Source organism: Armigeres subalbatus, chromosome 2 (assembly GCF_024139115.2).
Source record: "Armigeres subalbatus isolate Guangzhou_Male chromosome 2, GZ_Asu_2, whole genome shotgun sequence".
Lineage (NCBI taxonomy): Eukaryota > Metazoa > Arthropoda > Insecta > Diptera > Culicidae > Armigeres > Armigeres subalbatus.
Window position 1 is genome coordinate 26,729,552 of NC_085140.1, and position 21,119 is coordinate 26,750,670.

A 21,119-nucleotide genomic window follows, 5' to 3' on the forward strand; every position below is an offset into this window, starting at 1 on the left:
CAAACAGTTGAGAATTTTCTACAAAACAAAAATAAATCAGCACTTTTAAAAGCAAAACTTGCATTTGTAAAATAAGAATTTTTCTTAAAGAAATCAAAATTTTCCACAGAAAAAAATACATAATTTCCATAAATAAATCAATATTAGCAATAAACAATTCTAAATTTTCACAAAAAAAATATTTTTTTTTCCACAAAACATTAAAAACTTTCCACCAAAAAATTTATAAAGAGCAATTAAAAAATATGAAAATTTTCAAAAAGAAATATAAAATCCCAGAATAATCCACCTAGCGGTGATGGTGCCTTTCTCGTGTATTGCAAAATATGAGAGAGGTTAAAACTGCACTTTGGGGAGATAGATTCAGTTATTTTCATCAATTCACATTCATTTGCGTTCATTTAAATGCATTGCAGCAGCTTTGAAAAAAAAAAAATTGACCTTGAAATTTTTTTTCCAAGGGACCCTATAGCCTATACGTATACTTAGTATACGCGAAAGGCAAAAAGCAATAAAACTGATATTTTTTTCCATAGATGTCCCCTTCGTTTTATCAACTTTATTGCTTTTTAGTATTTTTTTTATGGAAATATTCTTATGTTTTTTTGCTCTTTATTGATTACTAGCTGTATGTACCCGGCCTTGCTTGGAGTTGCCAGTTTGATTCGCAGTTTATTCACAATTGGAAAATAAATAAATCAATTGGTCAATTGATTAAAAGAAGGCAGATTTCATTTGAAAATATTGACTGATTTTGAAAAAGGGATCAAACCAAAAATCGCCTTATTCCGAGCAAACGTCTAATTCTAAAGAAGGAAAAACAATTACCGATGTCTTATTCCGGGCAAACGTCTTTTTTTTAAAGAAGGTGTCACATTCACCATCCAGAAGGAAACACAAATCATTGCCTTTCACTGGGCAAACCATGATATCGATGAAGGGTTGAGTTGATCGATAACTAAACAATACCACCCCCACACCCTCCTCTTTTCCATCCTTAACTATTGTCGTCTCCTTAATATGAAGAATGTGTGTTCCAAATTTGGCTAAAATCGGCTAAGGGGAGATCAGAAGTTACTCTGAGGCGATTGAGAGCTGAACAATGCCAGTCCCTCCCAGTGTTGGTAAAATCACTCATAAATCTCAATCAATGAGCGCTCCCGTGCGATCGAAATCGTCTGCGTTTTTAAAGGAATGCATCACGCTTGATTTTTTCATGCTAAAACGCACCATTTCACTCACTTGCCAAAAAATCATTTTGGTTTAAAAACGCATTTGAAATTAATTTGGGGGCAATTTATTGCTTATACATAAAAGAGTGTCTAACATTTTATGCGACAAACGTTAATTCACTGTTTTTAACGAAGGAGAACAAAAGAAATCCTACGATGATTCAAATGGATGATTCAACTCATCCATGAGTTTTAGGTGCTGAGTTGGGTGCGTTTTAACTCACGCTTGATTTGAATCATCCATGAGTTTTGAGATTTTGAGTTTTTACCAACGCTGGTCCCTCCACAACCTTCCCGTTTTCAAAATATCATCCCTAACCCATATCTTCGTCTTCCCACATACCCTCCCTCCCTCTTTTCCAAAGAACATTCCAAACACACCTGTCGTCGTCTCCTTAAGATAAAGAATGTGTTTTCCAAATTTGGTTGAAATCGGCTCCCTCTTCTACCAATGATCATTCCACCGCTTTGTTATTTTCTCCTTAGTATAGAGAATATGTGTACCAAATTTGGTTGAAATCGGTACAGGGGTTCATAATTTATTCTGAATTGCCCGTTTTCTGAACAATACCCCTCCCTCCAGACCCCTCCCCCTTTCCCAAATTACCCTCCCATACGATCGTCTCCTCATAGTGAATATGTGTACAAAATTTGGTTAAAATCGGTGATGGGAGTTGAAAGCTACATAGAATTGTTCGTTTTTTAAACAAAACCCTTACCACCCTCCTTCCCCCTTATCCATATGACCATTCCGTTTGTTAACTTCCCCTGAAGATAGAGAATGTGTGTACCAAATTTGGTTGAAATCCGCCAAGTGGTTCAGAAGTAGTTAGCGAACATACATACAAACATACATACATACATACATACATACATAAATACATACATATGTAGAAAGAAGAAAGATTTTGTGGAAAGTTCTTAATTTTTGATGGAAAAAATTTTTGATTGAACATTTTGTAATTGTTTATTGCTAATATTGATTTATTAATGGAAATTTTGTATTTTTTTTCGTGGAACATTGTGATTTATTCTAGAAAAATATTCTTTAATAATTGCAATTTTTGGGTTTAAAAGTACTAATTTATTTTGGTTTTGTGAAATTTTTTAAAATATTTATGGAAATTTTGCATTATTTGTGGAAATTTTATATTTATTTGTTGCTCATACCCTGATTTCTTTATTGGCAATTTCCTAATTTTTTATAAAAAAATTCTAATTCTTAATGGAAATATTATGTTGCTGCCCTGTTTAATCCACCTGGCGGTGGTTATGCCTTTCTCGTGCATTGAAAAAATAGTATTTTGGCCATTACTTTTGAGCCCATAGTTCCATTTGTCCAATCTTCGATAGAAAACAATGGTAGACTCAAGATTTTTTTATGTACATAAAAAAATCTTGGGTAGACTATTCTGCGGCGAATGCGACTTGCAAGCAAATCGGTTAAGGATAAGTGCCTAAAAATTTGTCAACGAGAAAATTTTTTCGAGCTACCCGAGCTACCGTAGCCATTGCTCCGTATCGATAATCATCACAAGCCTTTTGTGGTGACATTTGAAACGATGATTGGAATTCAGTAGGCCCTTTAGGTTTTGATTTTCGTTAATGTGACTTAATGCTGAATGCATTAATTTCTGCCGTTCGCTGGCACTAGAAATACTACAATAAGAGATCGGCGAAGACGCCATCTTGTTTCCAATCGAACCGTCAAAAGCGGTTCCAATTCGAGTTGTTTACATTTTGCATCCATAAGAAGCAAGCAAAAAGTTCGAGTGCTGCCAGTCTTATTTTTAAGATATCATGCATTTTCATACGTTGCCATTTCGACAGTTTTTCACTCCGCCGGTCTCTGGTTATAGGGTTGCTAGCTGGGACGAATGTCTCTATGGGTGCAATATTATCGAGGCCGTAACCAATTTCTACTAACGAGTGTATTCCATTGTCCGAGATGTAGTCCCGATGAAACAACGATGCCTACCTATGAGGAAAAGACAGCCTTGGACAGCCTTGAGCTGCGAGACATAGAGAAAAAATTCAATTCTTTGCACGCGCAATGCTTCAGCGGCTATTTTCATCGCACGGAAGAAAACTTCAAATGAGATCCAACATCATTCTGGTCGTTCTTAAGAAGTCGTAAACAAACGAGCGGAATCCCTCAACGAATTAGTTACCACGAAGTTATTGCCGAAACAATGCGCGAATCAGCTAATTTGTTCTCGTCTTTCTTTCGAAGCGTGCTAAGTAAAAACCGATCACCTTTTCTCCGGAAGACGTCCGAGGTACGTCCGAGGTATAAATGACTCCAAAGGTGCTGGACCCGATCGTCTACCCCCGCTTTTCATCAAGAACTGTGCCGATTCACTGACTTTACCTGCGACTATTCTCTTTAATCGTTCTTTGGCGGAAGGTATATTTCCTAGTGCATGGAAATCTGCTGACTTCACTCCCGTACATAAAACTGGCAGTTTGCACAACGTCGAAAATTACCGTAGAATCTCTATTTTGAGCTGTCTACCGAAGGTTTTTGAAAGTCTCGTTTGACCGAAAGGGTCGTTTGGCCGAATGGGTCATTTAGGCGAAAGGGTCATTTCTAGGAACTTTTACAACTGTTTTAGTCAACTAACGTACTGAGCAGAAGGATTGGCTTGCGATCTAGTAACGTCAGTTGAACGCAATATATGAGTCGTTTCAAATGTTAAGGTCAAATACAGTTACGCCTATTTGAAAAAAGTTCCTAGATATAGCCGAAAGGCCAAAGTGTCACTCGGCCGAAAGGGTTATTTGGCCGAAAAGGTTATTAGGCCGAAAGGGTTATTTGGCCGAAAGTGTCATTCAGCCGAAAGGGACATTTGGCCGAATAGTACATTTGGCCAAATAGAGAGACGTCTCACTTCTCCCTCTTCATTTTTCTCTTCTAACTGTAAATAGTAAGAAGCGCGAAATGAGTAGTGAGACGTCTCACTACTCACTTTTTACAGCGAGAAGTGATAAATGAGGATTGAGAAGTGAGACGTCTCACTTCTCACTCATAGTTTTTCTCTTCTCTTTGTAAAAAGTGAGAAGAGAAAAATAAAGGGTGAGAAGTGAGACGTCTCTCTTCTTATCCTAATCTCTCACTTTTCAAATGAGCTAAATGACCTAATCGGCCAAATGACCTATTCAGCCAAATGATCTTTTCAACCAAACGACCCTTTCGGCCAAAGGATTTTTTCGGCCAAACGATCCTTTCGGCGAAATGATCCTTGCGGCCAAACGACCCTTTCGGCCATACGACCCTTTCGGCCAAATGACCTTTTCGACTAAACGAGCCTTTCGGCGTAATGACCCTTTTCGGCCAAATAACCATTTCGGCCAAACGACTCTTTCGGCCAAATGACTTTCGCCCAAGTGGCATTCGGCCAAATGACCCTTCCCCTTGTAAATAATGTGAGTTTAACGAAAACAAACAAACGCAGTTCTCAAATAAGTGCACACAGAATAAACAATCACAGCCCAATTACACGTAATTGCTACAACCTCGTCGAGTCTATTCCGTGCCCGTTTATATCGTGCCTCGTGCGCCCTTGTGTGGTGTTGCTGCAATCTTGCCCACGCGGCATTCTTATCCTCCACTAACAGCTCACATTTGCTTTCATACCAGTCGTTTCTCTGATCCTTCTGAAGTTGCTCGAGTGCGCGTTTGATCAGGTTTTCGTTCAGCAAGCAGAACGTTTGTGAGATCTGGTCACCATATGATTTATTGCCCGAACTTCTTTAAACATTGAAGTCGGTTTTTACGGTAGGGGTACGTTCCACGTAACCTAAATCCACGTAGAAAATCACGTAGGTAAATCCTAAAAACCACTTAAAAACGGCTTATTTGAAAAAAATTCAAATTCGGCGTAAAAGACCGCGAAAAGATTAGCTTGATTGACTGTACAGTGTACACTTCGTAGTTGCTAGTCATGGTTGGCCGAGAAACAACAAATATGCACATAGCGTTCTTGGGATTAGAAAACTATTTTCTATGTACATGCTATGGGGTTTCATTAATTCCAGACCAATAACGATGGCAGCCACGTTGCCACAGTCAAATTTAAGATTTTGGAGTGGAAAATTAGTTCGACGCTCATTGTTACAAGATACCGAAGAATCTTCTGCATCTCCGTGAGAACCACGGGAAAGGGATAGTTGGTCAGATGAGAGGTAATCGACTAAATAGCAATTTTGTATGAATATGCTAGCTGACCCGGCGAACTTTGCGTCGCCTTAAATTGATCAAATTTTGTTATATGTTTTGCAAACAAAATTTATCAAGAAAACAAATAGGTTCTTTAGAATGATTTTGTACTTTTTTACAGTTTCATCATACCATTTTTTCTATTAATTGAGTAAACCATCAAACATTAGCACAAATGATAATGCTAACTTAGTATTTTATATACAGATGATCAAGATTTGAAATTCTCATAAAAAATGTACGAAAAACCATTTTACGAAGTGATTGGATTTAAATTTTCAACTTTTTCCGGTTTCATCGTAAATGGAAGAAATGCTCAAATTGTTTTATATCTAGAACCGTTCATCAGACAAGTCTATCAGTCTATAACTGGAATTCTTATTGATAGTGAATTCATTAAAATTATTGCATACACAGATAAAGTTACAATTATTAAACGATCAGATTTAAAATTTGATACAGTCTTAAAAATAGCATAACATTAGTAAATGTAGAAGAAAATTTAAAAGCCTTGTTTATAAAACAAATTTTGTACGGTTCAAAATCAATCTTGGATCAACATCGCTATACAATACAAATCCATCGATTATTGGAATACGGTTGCCTTTATATACGATTCATTGTTATTCAGAGAGAAATATGTATGTTCCAAAGATTGTACATATTGAAATTTCCAAATTACGATTGGCTTGCTGTTTGGGAAAATTTTAGTGAAAACTTCCTTAGCTCATACGCTTAATCAATGATATATATAATTTCGAATGATATCTATGTTAACAAAGCAAAATATAAAGTCAGGGGTCAAACGGAACACATTTGTGACATATGTAACAAAATTGATACGAATCTGCATAGGATCAGAGAATATTCATATTCTAAAGAAATATGGAATTGGATTGAACAAATAATTAAAAGTCAGATGAAAATTGATATGAGCTTTTCCGTGTATTATCCGATATTCCATGTATTAAGTATCCGATATAATACTAGAAAGATGATATTGCTCTCAAACGATTATTAGAAACTATTTTATCGAAATTCATACCGTCATTCTGTACGCTGTACATTTTTCAACAAGATCATGCTATTATATCCGCATCGTCCAACCAAGACCCATATTTTTCACGTCAATCTAAAGCTGTTGAGCGTAATGCTTACGAAGCAAGACTTACTGGAGAAAAGTCGTTCCACCACCCACCCCAAGCACTTTAGGCTTTAATCATGACAGCCTGCAGCCTGGCACAATCCCATTAGATACGCTTTTATTTCGCACCAATTCATGCTTTCAGCCAGCATTTATCATTCCCACAATCACCCTCTATATTCGATCTCATGATTGCTTATAATAAATCATCTGCCAATTACTTTGCAAAGAGTTCTTCAAGTTTTCTCAATACGATTTTTTTTTATATTTTGGCCTCAACTTGGATAACTCTAATAAAAAATGAATCTTTTTTCAAGTTTTGTAATTGTTTCTGACCTTGAGTTTGGAAAGACTTTAACTCATTGAACTAATCATTTAAGCACTAATCCTTCCGATTGACTTTATATAAATCATTGCTGCTTCAGTTCATCCTCTGATGCCACGGAAACATGCACTTTGAAATTTTATCCTGGTTGAACTCTCAAGAGTGGAACCTGTTGAACAATACCCGGCACGGTACACGCGCATGACATTGACAGTCAACCAAAGCAAGCTTTTGCCATTTCAACTTTTATGATTTCTCAGAACCACGGGGAATAACGGCGATACCATGGTCGACAGAGCCTTCCTTGAGTGGCACGAAGGAACATCTCCAGCCTCAACAAGGCAAATTATAATCGACACAAGCAATGCACTCACAACTCGAGACAAATTCATCCAGAGCCCCGGGGAGGTTTGTGTTTTCAAACAAATGGGAACATGCTACGCCTCTTCTCGAACGCCGTACGAAGGAAATTAGGAAAACAAATGGAATTCAAACAACCCGAGTTGCTTGGAGATTTCAGTGGGTACTTCCTGTCGGATTGAGTTTGCTACCACAGAGAAGTATCGTTGCTCGGGAAAAATATTAGGAGCGATGTAAAATTGATCACTCTGAATTCATGTTATAACAATTTTCGGCGATACACGTAGCTCTACTGTCATAGAATTTAAGATTTCCTAGTTGCTAAATTTTTTCGTGCATGATAAGAAAATTATTTTGAGCTTTTTAGTGGAATGTCTTCACTTGTCATAAGACGAGTTTATACAATCCCATTGAATTCCACCACTTAAGTCTTATGACAAGTGTTTTCGTGCATGCTACAACGAAGAAACAGAAAACAATGTTTTGGCAATTTCGCATTATACCGTGAGGGACCGAAATCCGTACAGCACCGAAGTGCGTCCATCTTATGAGATATCAACAAATTGAAGAGTAATTGATTGATAGTTTATCTTATCCTGTTCATACGCTTGTCGTTGAGAATTTTGGCCATTCAAATAAAAAGTAGGCCTTTAAATAAAATTAACAAAAATCAAAAACAAATCTTCACCCTGCAAACAGGCGCCATTTTTCGCGTAGTTACCATGATTGTTCTAAAAGTGCCTGTGTTTGAATTGCAATTTGCAATGTATAAAGTAATGTCAGCAGAATAGAAATCAAACGGATCTCTTCTTAAGGTGTGTATTGAACTGTATAAGTAGTAATCTAGTAAATTGGTGTGCTTTAATTTAAATATCAATATTTCCAACTCAAAAATTTCCTACACCGCATCGGAAATCGAACACAGCCATCCAACATGGACGCAGCATGGTCTTGCTCTGTAGCTGCGCATCTTACCACACGGCTAAGGCAGGCCCTTGCGTTAATGACCATTTTGTAAGGCAGATGAGTTGCATAAAATCCATTTTAATCCATCATTTGGGTAAGAGAAAATTATTGAGATCTTTTAGCGGAATGAATTCACCTGTCATAAGACGAGTTTAGTACTATTCCATTTAACCCGTAAATTACCAGGACGAACATTAATTTTGAATGTGGCTCAGAGACCCATAGTGTTATATACCAATCAACTCAGCTCGACAAACTGAGTAAATGTCTGTCTGTCCGTGTGTATGTGTGTGTGCGTGCAACATTAGCCAATTTTTCACATAGCAATTCTAAGCCGATTCTCTCACAACAAGTTACATTCTACAGAGAATAAAGCGTAGTTGATCACTATTGAATGTCATAACAATTCAAATTGTTAGGTTAATCAACTGTTAAGTTTTTTCAAATTGTCAAATTGAGTTCAATTTTCTACCAGGTTATTCTGGCATCAAACCTATAGCAATCGACTCTATGACACTACCCATAATTCCATTACCCATAATGCCATTACCCCGAAGGCCACTACCCGAGATGTCCATCTCCTCAGTGTGGTGAAAAGAAATTTTAATACACTCACACGCACCGTTGCATTTGAACGGGAGCGCGCCTCTTACGTTTGAATTCACCACAGCTTTGGAGAAGTGTGTGATAAAAGAAGATCGAACAAAATGAACCGAGCGCACAATCAACAGCAGAACAGTGCAGTGTGGAAAAAGGGCCCTAAAACGCACTGCAGTGAGCGCTGATAAATACGCAGCCGCGCGCACGGCCGTGTATACGCGCCAGTGGCATTTCTGTGTGAATATTACTGCTGAGGCTGCTGAGCTAATAGAATTAACCGAGCAGTTCGTAGCTAATTTTTTTAGGAAATAATATTGAATGTTCTTAAGTCTTTTGTTTTTCAGCTTAATCCATTTGCATGTAAAGCATTATGATTGCCCTAATGAATTATTTTCTCACACGGCACTTTTTCGGTCATACGAAAAATCTAATTTTACTGAAAATTTACAAATTCTATAACTGCCGTATAATGCAAGGCAAGTGGGTTGGACAAGACGCTTGAATTGAACGTCTAAACACCTCCATTCACTTCACTTGAACGAAAAGCATCGTGGAGCATCGTGGAATAAAAACCGAGTCTAAACAAATGTATTCATGATCCCCTTCGATGCACGGTACTGCAGAGAGCATGCACGCTATGTTGACTGGACAATTAGTGGACATCAAACCTTAGAGGAGTGTACTAAAGCGCAAAGGCCTGCCGAGAATATTAATAATTTTCCCACATACATATTAAGAATTTGGAAATTACAAAGAATAGTAAAATTCACGTAAATATCATTAGTATCACCAACCACATAGAAAATTAAGCTATTTTACGATTCTTGCGACTGACATACAGCGACTCCATACTCGATTTTTCCAGTTTTCAGGCCACGCACAACATCTTTGGTGAATCCCAAGCATCTGAGCAAGGGTCATAGTGCCTTTCGTATCACGACCAAGTTTTCTCGAATTTAGCTAATAAATATGGGGTAAATTGGTTCGGTGTTACATTTTGGGTAAATTATTTTAATTTTGGAATACTTCAAAAAAAAAAAATCATTGTCCATGTTAAATTATGTATGCAACAAACTTCACTGCATTTGAATAACAATCCTTCTGTAACTTATGATATTGAATTTATAATGGAAACTAAAAACTCGCTTGAGAAATCACATCAAGTCACCCAATAAAAAAGCCAAAAATGGCAATGTAGGGTATCGGCCGGTATTCCCAACATGGTATTGCGCTACATATTTAAGTTCCAATGCAAGTAGCTGTAACATAAATTCTCGAGTGGGCACAACGACTATTTTTAGTTTTTCAGCCGGTGCCAGGAATACCACCCGCAACTACATATTTTTTTTCAAATCTCATCGAAGCTTACGGAATTTCCATATATGTACAGTGGCCTCGAATACCTACAGGGTGGAATTGTGTTTGATAATCACAACATAGGGGCCGTACACATATTACGTAAGCACTTATGGGGGGAGGGGGGTCTGTCAATATCTTACGCGCCTTATAAATGAAAAATCTTTTGTATGGAAAAAATCTTACATGGGGGGAGGGGGGGGTCGAAAAACCCAGAAATTACTTCTAGTGATATTTTTGAAGGTATTTTTAAGGTAAGGTTCCATTTACGCATTGGAGGCCGTACACAAATTAAGTAAGCATTTTTCTGAGTTTTTCAACCCCCTCCCCCCATGTAAGATTTTTCCCATACAAATATTTTTTTTATTTATATGGAACGTAAGAAAATGGCTAAGTGGTAGCCATATGACCACCAATCCCGACCATGTAAGTACCGACTGCGTTTTTATTCCAAAAACAAATGGGTGCAATTAAATTTAAACCCTGATAAATCCACCTAGGGGTAATGGTGCCTTTCTCGTATATTATAATAATAGTATTTCGGCCATAACTTTTGAACCCATAGTCTATATTTGGATTGAATAAAAAAACCCATTCGATTTTGGCAACACGTTCGGAAAATTTATGTTGCCAAAATCGAATGATTTTTGTTTTCTCATGATACTTCAACATTTCTTCACTTTTTGTGACGCTACACACATTGTGACCCTTCTTAACGCTAATTTAGAAATCTTAACGTTTAAACAAAAAAAAAAATCACGCTTTTTTTTTCTTAAATTGTTAAATTAAATTTTAATTTTAAATTAAAATTAAAATTTAATTAAATTAAATTTTAATTTAATTTTTAAATTTTTTGTCGGTTTCGGGGTCTAATCAATTTCTTTTACGAAAATTTCGACATTTAGGCGATTATCTTAAAAAAAAACTTAAGCGATTTTTTCACCTTTTTTTACATTTTACAATTTGTTTTAAGAGGGTTACGATATTTACGTGGTTTATAAGCAATACGAAAACTAAAAAAAAATTGTCTTGCCAAAATCGAATGGTTGTTGCCAAAATCGAATGGGGTCTGTATTGGTTTTTCGGGGCTTCCTTAGCCGTGCACTGAGATGCGCGGGTACAAAGCAAGACCATGCTGAAGGTGGCTGGGTTTGATTTCCGGTCCGGTCTAGGAAAATTTTGGGTATCGGGCATAAAAGTATCATCGTGTTAGCCTCATGCAAACGAATGCTAAAATTGTAATTTGGTAATCCCAGTGGCAGTAAGGAGTCGTACACTAATTACATAAACATTTTTTCTGGGTTTTTCGAACCCCTCCTCCCTTCATATAAGATTTTTCCCACTTAAATGATTTTTCGTTTATACGGAGCGTAAGAAAATGACAGATCCCCTCCCCTTTAAGTGCTTATGTAATAAGTGTACGGCCCTAATGCCAATAAGAAGAAGATGATATTGGCTTTTCGCTACTTCTTGGTATTAGAGAAAGCAAAACAGTTGCTCAGTCTAGGCTAGATAAGTTATAATTCGTCATAAATACTATACTTCATGATAGGCCAGAGCTTACTAATTTTCTAGGGTTCAGGGTCTCCTGTAGCATTGCGAGCAAAGGCGTAGGATTGGCAATCCGGAGATGGCGAGTTCGATTCTCGGTCCGGTCTAGGATGTTTTCAGATTGGAAACATTCTCGACACCCTGGGCATAGTGTATCCTTATACTTGCCACACAAGATACATACTCATGCAATGGCGGGCATAGAAAGCTTTCAATTAATAACTGAGGAAATGCTAATAAAATACTAATTTGAAAAGTAGGCCAAGTTCCAGTTGGAATGTAGAGCCATTGAAGAAGAAGAAGAAGAAGGGTCCAGATAATCTCTCAGGTAATAAAAATTACGAACACTTTGAATTTAATAATACTTTTTGTTGACCGCACGAAACAATACACAATTCGAAGAAAAATTAGGTGGTATTAAAAAGTTGTAGAAATTACTGTAACCCGAAAAAAAATATTGAAGCCGATACTGAATAAAAGGCGTGTGCCTTTGGGAGATGGCGTAAACCAGGAATATACATAGCGAAACTTTAATCTAAAGTAGCCTCGACTATAAGAAATATGTATCTGCATAAAAGGAGTGCTTCATTTCTTGTCAATAGGAATGGAGTGAGGGGTCTCCAGTTAGCCGCGAGCAAAGGTATAGGATTGCCAATCCGGAGATAACGAGCTCGATTCTCGGTCCGGTCTAGGATGTTTTCGGGTGGGAAACATTCGCGACTCCCTGGGCCTAGTGTATGCATTGAACATGCCATAAGAGGATAACCAATAGTAAAGTTGTCCACTGTATCCGCATGATGATGGAGAGTGTTCTTATCTTTATAATGCATTGGTTCAATTAACTTGTAATCTCTGATGAATTGAATAATATCTACATTTCATTTTTTGGGGTATCCAGTTAGCTTTGCGAGAAAAGGCGTAGGATTGCCAATCTTGAAATGACAAGGCCGATTCTCGGTCCGGCCTAGGATGTTTTCAGAAGACTTGACAACAATATGTCTTTATTAAAGAAACTTGCAGCCCTTAGGCCTTGGCTGACTCGTCACTGGATAGCGTGAAACATTCTCGGCTCCTTGGGCACAGTATTTCCATTGTACTTGCCACACAATATTCATGCAGTTGGCGGGCAAAGAAAAGCATTTAATTAATAACTGTGGAAATGCTAATAAAACACTAAGTTGAAAAGCATACCAAGTTCTGGTTGAAATGCAGAACCATTGAAGAAGAATAAGATAAGTAACAGCTACATTTATTTGATGAAAACGATAGTTTGACTGAATGTATCCATTTTAACATTATGCTTCTATTCATCCAGCGTCTGACCATCTATGGAGTAAAGCTTAAATATTCATTATAATGAAATTAACACTCGAGCACGCGTGATGATGTAATTTGTACAACATTTATTAAAATATCATCGCTCGTGGTACACAGCACGAGCGAGCCTGTATGAGCGTTTCAGGATCGAGAACGTCTTAACGGTTAAAATAAATCATTCGATCTCTACCACATCGCACCAATTTACTGCTGCGATCCTGAAAGAGCGCACACTGGCGTGTACACGGCAGTGAATACGCAGCCGAGCGCGTGCGAGCGTTTTTCTAAGCACAAGTTTGGTACACATGCACTGTAGCATGCAGGCACCTACACTCACCGGCGTTCGGTAAACTCACCAGCGAAAGAAAGAGTGGGTCGCATAAAGTGTGGTGAGTATTGTTTGTAGGCTCAATTTTTTGCATTTCTCATGCGCTACAGTGCAAACACTGTGGTGAAATGCCATCTCTGACTACCCCGAATGCTATTACCCCTAATGAGTCACTACCCCGAATGGCACACTACCCTGAATGAGCCAGTACCCCGAATAGGTCCTTATTTCAAGTTTATACTTCATTTCGGTGAAAAAATGTTACTCAATAAAAGTTTATTCAGAATTCATATGAATCAACAATAGTTTGCCCTTCACCTGGAACTGTTTCAACGCAGTATAGAACTAAGTATCCAATTTTCCGCGAGCGGTAATGGCCGCCAACTTGCATGTGTTTCAGATTTGACGATTGAGTAGGTCAACTGCACCCAATGCGGTTAACTGCGGTCCACGTCAGCAAGGCTACGTGCGCAACATGGTTGAAGTTGCTCTTTGGTCGCTAATAGTAAAAGCACCGGTTTGCGGATGAAGCGTGATCCAATTCTAAGAATCTACGATTAAATGAGTGAGTGAGTTAGTCTGATTGAGTGAGTAAGAGTGAGTTAGCAGTGAGCAATAGTGAGTGAATGGGTAAGAGTGAGTAAGAGTGAGTGAGTAATTCAGAGTGGGTGAGTGAGCGAATGAGTAAGAGTGAGTGAATGAGTGGAGCGAGTGAGTAATAGAGAGTGGGTGAGGAACTGAGTAAGAGTGAGTGTTTGAGTAAGAGTGAGTGAGTGAGTGAGTGAGAGTGAGTGAGAGAGTTAGAGTGAATGAGGGATTAGGAGTGAGTAAACGAATGAGTAAGAGTGAGTTAGAGTGAGTGAGTGAGTGAATAAGACTGAATGAATGAATGAGTAAGAGTGAGTGAGTAATAGAGCGTGAGTAAGTAAGAGTAACTGAGCGCATTGGTAAGAGTGACTGATTGAGTAAGAGCGAGTGAGTGAGCAAAAGTGAATTAGTGAGTAAGATTATGTGAGTGAGTAAGAGTGAGTGAATAAGTCAGTGCGAGTAAGTGAGCGAGAGTGAGTGAATGAGTAGGAGTGAGTGAGAATGAGTGAGTAAGTAAGTGAATGGATGAGTAAGAGCGAGTGAGAAAGTAAGAATGAGCTTGTGAGCACAAGTGAGTGAAAGTTTGCAATATCTGCTTCATTATTTTATTTATCATCGCTTTCAACTCGTTGGATTCAAGGAATATGATTGATTTATCGTCCAGTTATTGTTCTCTGTATATATCTATTAAAATAATTTAGAAATTTTAATTTTAAAGCAATGCACAACAACCTTTCATGACTGCTTCTCATGCAAAATTGATGAAAGAACCCACGATTTTTTTCATTTGGTCGCCAGATATAGAAAAAAGCGCTTTGCTCTCTTTTGCAGTACTGATTAAGAGTAAGTGGGTCAGTAGGAATAATTGAGAGTTGGAGAGTAAGTGAGTGAGTAAGAGTAGGTGAGTGAGTAATAATTAGTGGGGAAGAGGTAGTGAGGTAGAGGTAGTGAGTGAGTAATATATTGTGTGTAGGTGAGAGAGAGAGCTTTGTTTGTCTTCGGAATGAAGCGTTGATTTGAAGAAGGCATCCTCTCTTCCGTTCGCCTCATACAACGCAAACGAATAAAGAAGGCATAATCTCCTCTGTGTGCCTTGTACCTGGCAAACGTGTTCTTTTAAAAAGTCATTATCTCCTCTATGTACCTTGTATAGGGAAGAAGGATTAATTTAAAGAAGGCATTATCCCCTCTGATCCTCTGTGTGCCTGGTGCCGGGCAAACGCGTACATTTAAACGAGGCATGATCTCCTCTGATCGCCATATACCGGGCAAACGCATTCATTTGAATAAGGCATTATCTCCTCTATCCGCCTTATGCAGGGCAGACGCGTTCATTCAAAGAAGGCGTCATCTCCTCTGTTCGCCTTATACCGAGCAAACGCTTTCATTTGAAAAAAAAAACATTATCTCCTCTGCAAACACGTCCTATTGAAAGAGACATTTCCACCCCTTACTATATTTCGTAGACTAATAGTTTTCTTGATAATAATAAGGAGGAATGACAATTTAAGTTAATTTGATGAAAACAACATTGTTGGTTAAATCTTTAATGCGTTTTTCCAAGTAACTCTAACTCTTTTTTATTCTTTGCAAAGATTGTCTTTTTGGATTCGATATCTGTGAGTGTGAAAAATGATACTCTAGCTTTCGAGTATCGAAATGTTTTAGGGGTACTGGCCTTTCGGGATAATGGATTTCGGGGTAGTGTCCCTCCGGGGTAATGGCATTCGGGGTACTGGGGTGGAGCCATAGCAATCCAGTATGACAATATTAGTCTCTAGAGCTCTTTTGAATGCTTCACTTTTCAAATAAGTCTAAGATATTCTAGGTGCTTCAAATTGTCCGGGAGCTGAGTTCAATTTGTCTACCAGGTCACTTAGCCTAGCAAAACAAAAGTTCCAAATAGGTTACTGTAACTCATATGTGACCGAATTCAATCAAAATAAAGTTGCTGCAACCATTTTTGTCTGACTTGTGCTGCTCGGGTACCCAAGTAGCAAGCGTAACATCTTTTAAAAAGCACTTTGTTTTCACTCAGTTTCAGATATAGAAAATATTAGAATTGTGAACAATGTTTTATTAACAACACGTGTTTGGCAATTGGAAACAAGGTACTAAAGAATGCTGCACTGCATGTTGAACACTGAGCAAACACATTCAGTTGCACCTTATTTACCATTCAACATTAATGCGCCTTTCAAAAATAAATTGTTTTTTTTTAAATTGCGCTACAGAAAAGTTGAGACAATCTTTATATTTCACTTAGCATCGTTTAACGTTTCGACAACACATAATTGATTTCAGTGATGGTACAATTAAGTAACAGGAAACCCGTGTATGAAACTTTATAATTATAAGAGTTTTATGATGAGTTAACATGCAATCCTTTCGAAGTGTTGAAGGATGCCGTGGTGGAGGACTATCAATAACAAGATCCGTGTGTCAAATCCAGTTGTATATTTTTGTTTTATTTTATTCCGCTATAGCAGCGGTTCTCAACCTTTTTCTTAGGAGGTACCCTCTCCAACTTTTGCATCAATTGAGGTACCCCTAAGTTTTTTTTTGCTGTAAATGAAAATAAGCGTAACTCATAGGATATGTTAAAAATGAATCTGATGAATGGCTCTCCATAAAATTAGCTGAAATTTTCATTAATCGGAGAAACTTCCCAATTCAAATCAAGTTTATGCATCGAGCTTCCTACAGGTCTTTTATGACTATTGAAGGCTTCCGAGCCTCTTAAAAATAGGATCCCGCGCCTCTTAAAACAAACCTTCCGAGCCTCTTGAAAGGAGGCTTGTGAGCCTCTTGAAAGTAGGCTTCCAAGCCTATTGAAAAAAGAATTCCAAGCCTTTTAAAAGAAGCAAAAAGGTGAACATTTAAAGAGAAAAGCTTGAAAGAAAGCTTACGGGCTTCTTGAAAGAAGACATCCGGGTCTCTTGAAATAAGGTTTTTGGGCCTCTTGAAAGAAGGCTTCCGAGCCTCTTGAAAGAAGGCTTCCGAGCCCCTGGAAAGAAGGCTCCCGAGCCTCTTGAAAGAAGGCTTCCGAGCCTCTTGAAAGAAGGCTTCCGAGCCTCTTGAAAGAAGGCTTCCGAGCCTCTTGAAAGAAGACTTCCGAGCCTCTTGAAAGAAGCCTTCCATATTTCTTGAAAATGGCCTCCCGAGCCTTTTAAAAGAAAGAGAAAAGAAAACAGCAAGAAAGTTTAAAGAAAAAAAACCTAAAAGGCTTCCGGGCCTCTTGAAAGATAGTTTCCAAACATCTTAAAATAAGGCTTCGTAGCATCTTGAAAGGCTTCCGGGCCACTTGAAAGATGGCTTTCGGGTTTCTTTAAAGGAGGCTTCCTAACCTCTTGAAAGAAGTTCGCCGAGCCTCTTGAAAAGAGTCCTCCGAGCTACTAAAGGATGTTTCCAATCCTCTTGCAACGAAACATCTAAGTTTTTCGAAAAAAAAACGCTCATGTTTCTAAAATGGAGGCTTTCGAACTTGTAGACTCAAAATTTTAGTGCAGAAGCATATTCTTAACATACCCAACAAACAATTTATGTTGAATAAGCTAGTTTTTTAACCGAACAAGCCAAATTGTGGCGAAATAAGCTCTTTATCAGCCTCCAATGCTTGTTGGGTATTATTTAAAATTTTGTTTCGATCAGGTATATTGCATAGAAGAGTTTTTAAATTTGCTCATGCGACGTTTCGTCCTTTTGATCTTTTGATGCATATTATGTACAGGACAAAGTTTTGAAATAAAAAATACGCAATTATCAAAACTTTATCAATAATTTTTGATTAAAATTGTAATTCATCCGCCATTACGCATTTTTGTCCGAGGTACCCCCTGAGCTCAAAGGATGTTTCCATAGGCTCGACCCCTTGCGCTTTTTAAATTGCAAGAGAGTTATATGACGCTTAATCAAAGTTTTTTTTTCTGGATAGTTGCAACACAGTGAAATATTCAGTAGTGAAACAAGTTGTGCTGCTTGGGTACGCATGGTATCAAAGCGATAGCAAACCCAGTATATCCATTTATGTCCCTAGAGCTCATACAAACTCTTTACCATTCCGATAAGTCTAACGCAGATGTTTTAGATTCTCCAAATTGTCCGGGAGTTGAGTTCAATTGGTCTACTAGGTAAACTACGCGTGGTATCAAACCGATAAGGGGCCTTTCACAAATTACGTCACGCTGAAGGGGGAGGGAGGGGTCAACCCGAGCGTTACGATCCATACATAAGAATTAAACCTTTCAGACAATAAGTATTACGAGAGGGAGGGTGGGGGTCCAAAATCACCAAATTTAGGGTTACGCAATTTTAGAAAGAACCCTAACAACCCTGTGCATCCATGTTTGTTCCTAGATACCTTGCGAATGCTTCACCATTCAAATGAGTCCAACGCAGATGTTCTAGGTTCTCCAAATTATCCAGGAGTTTAGTTCAATTTGATTACAAGTACAACTACGCATAGTATCAAGCCGATAACAACCCAGCCAGTCAATTTAAGTCCCTTAGGTGCATGCAAATGTGAATGCTTGGAGGTCTTAAAATAGTTCTTGTTACATTTTTTTGCATTAATCTCATTTAATTGAGTTATATTGAAAAATCAAAAAAAGGAATATAAAAATTCCATTCTTTGGAATTGTATGTTTCCCCAAAAATGACACTTACTAAAAAAAACATTTCCCTGAATTATAAATTATAATTTTCCTGAAAACAACATTTTCCGAAAATAAACTTTGCCTAAAAATGACAATTTAAAATAATATTTCCCTAAAATCCGAAATGACGACATTTCACAGAAAATGGAACGACGAGTGGTGACTCAGTCGCGTCATTCCTATCGCGTAAAACAGTGATTCCTTCCGGAATGCTTCCAAATACTGGCATATCTCGCGGAACTCTTGCGTATCCAAGCTCGCCGAGATGCTGGGCAACCACCGTCTGCGTGAGAAGCTTGAAGTGGACGGGAACGGCACCGGCTCCAACTCCGGATTAGAAGATGGCCTCCAGGAGCCTTCAAGCAGGGTAAGCAAACACGCAAACTTAGTATCCCTCGACATCTCGAAGGCGTTTAATTGCACGTGGACGCCGTTTGTTGCAGCAGCTAAGCGAATGTTATATGTTGGCCCTCTGGTCAGTCTTCGGGAATCTACCAGAAGGAAGCAGGTCGGTCCTGGCGGTCACACTCATCTTGATCGCCATAGCCATTTCAGTTCATATTGTCCAAAATTCACAATATCCCTCCTGTATGGTGGTTCGGGTAGATTATCCTGATTATCCTGAATGGAGAAGTCTTTTATGTGCAGCACAGGCCACTCCGGCCTTAGTCTGATGATAAAATAAATAAATGGTGGTTCGGGTTTATAGGTATGGAACGAGAAGCTGACATGTCTTTTCAGCTATCAGAAACTGCTTCATAGCGTTTTCACATGAGAAAGGCACTTTGAAGTTCGGTGACAGAACTCTTGAATTACGAATACAGAAACCATGACCACAGGTATACGGTTGGGTCGGTTTCCGTGGAGTTGGAATCGTGGTCACCGGTCCATCTCGGACAGCCTTACCAGCATTTACAATATCTTTACCGCTGAAGCTGCCACGTTTTGGTTCTTCTGTTCCACCGAGGTTTGGACCGGTTTGCCTAACTTTAAGAACCAACAGGTTATCTCCAGATTACGTACTGGGCATAATCGGCTCTACCGAATTTTTCGGGGGAGTCCTTTTCACACTATTTACGATTTCGGTAACGTCCTCATCACCGTCGCACATTTCTTGAGTCGTTATCCCAAGCACCAGGTCCCCAGCGAAGCTTATGGGATACCAACCAGCATCCGGGATGCTCTTGCGGATGGTCCGGGCATGTTTACAACGCTCAACGCTTATATCACTTTATAAATTCATTTACCGAAACCGATGGCTAAACTGTTATTCAACATAAGTGCATGGAATAGATGTGTTAGTTGAATCTTCTTCTTCTTCTTCTTCTTCAATGGCTCTACTTCCAACTGGAATTTGGCCTGCTTTTCAACGTAGTATTCTATTAGCATTTTCTCAGTTATTAATTGAAAGCTTTTCTATGCCCGCCATTGCATGAGTATGTATCTTGTGTGCAAGTACAATGGATACACTATGCCCAAGGTGTCGAGAATGTTTCCAACCAGAGAGCAGATTTGCGGGACGTTTTTAGGAATTGTAGAGTGTATAGAAAACACAGACGTACTCCTATTTAGAAAACCTAGAATCTGCCATTCAATAAGAAATATTTTGTCTAAATAAAACCTCTTCATATTGCTTCATTCTGTTAGGTGCTTAGCACTGGAACGAGTTGGCGTGGAATCTGGATGCAAATAAGATTATTTTATGACCCGAAGATTTTTTTTTCAGTTTCACTTGTAATAAGACTTGTGAAGAAAGTTAGTAGAAGTAAAGGGAAATGTGTCCCATTTAGTTCTACCACTTGACTGTAACTTTACTGATACTTTGACGATAGAGACAGCCTTACTGTTGAGGGCAAAATACATATCATGCGTTCAATTTGGGAATCTTGGCTTCATTCAGTAGCCACTAAGTTGCGAAGGCCGACGGAGGTCCTTCGTAGCTTAGTTGGTTAAAGCTCCAATACATTTTTCGAATCATAATTTTCCACATAATGTACATATTCACATCTGAGTTTTCAGAACCTTGTAAATTAATGTCCAAGTCGGGTGGTCTAATACCCGGAAATATGCATTTAATTTTGATTGAACTGATATATTTAATGTTACTTTTTAAGCGGTAGTCTACTTAGGGACATTTTGTGTGAACGGTAACATTCATTTGAGTTTAACTATTAAGGGTTCGTTTAAATAACCATATCATCAAACAATCAATATGCATCACGCAAATTGATAAAAGTAGCTACTGCTTTAGCAGCTTCCTTGTATGAGAAATCTAATAACATTATGGGTGGATAGTTTATGGTTTTTCTTATACGGTGCCAGAAGCCCATGGGAGCTTGGTTGGGGCTTCCTACCACCCACCCACGTTATATGCCCTGTCTTTGAAGATGTATGGCGATGACTTTATCAACGACACTCCCGCATTATTCCCATCGGCTCTCGGCATTAGCGGGGAGAACGACAACTGATGGACAGACA

The 21,119-nt window shown here is 38.4% G+C and overlaps 1 protein-coding gene across 1 annotated transcript in view; it reads right to left on the minus strand.

Annotated features, from left to right (window-relative positions):
- LOC134218323 (probable serine/threonine-protein kinase kinX) overlaps nucleotides 1-21,119 on the minus strand; it is a 60,352-nt gene that overhangs the window by 10,290 nt on the left and 28,943 nt on the right. The gene's annotated exons all lie outside the window — the stretch shown is intronic.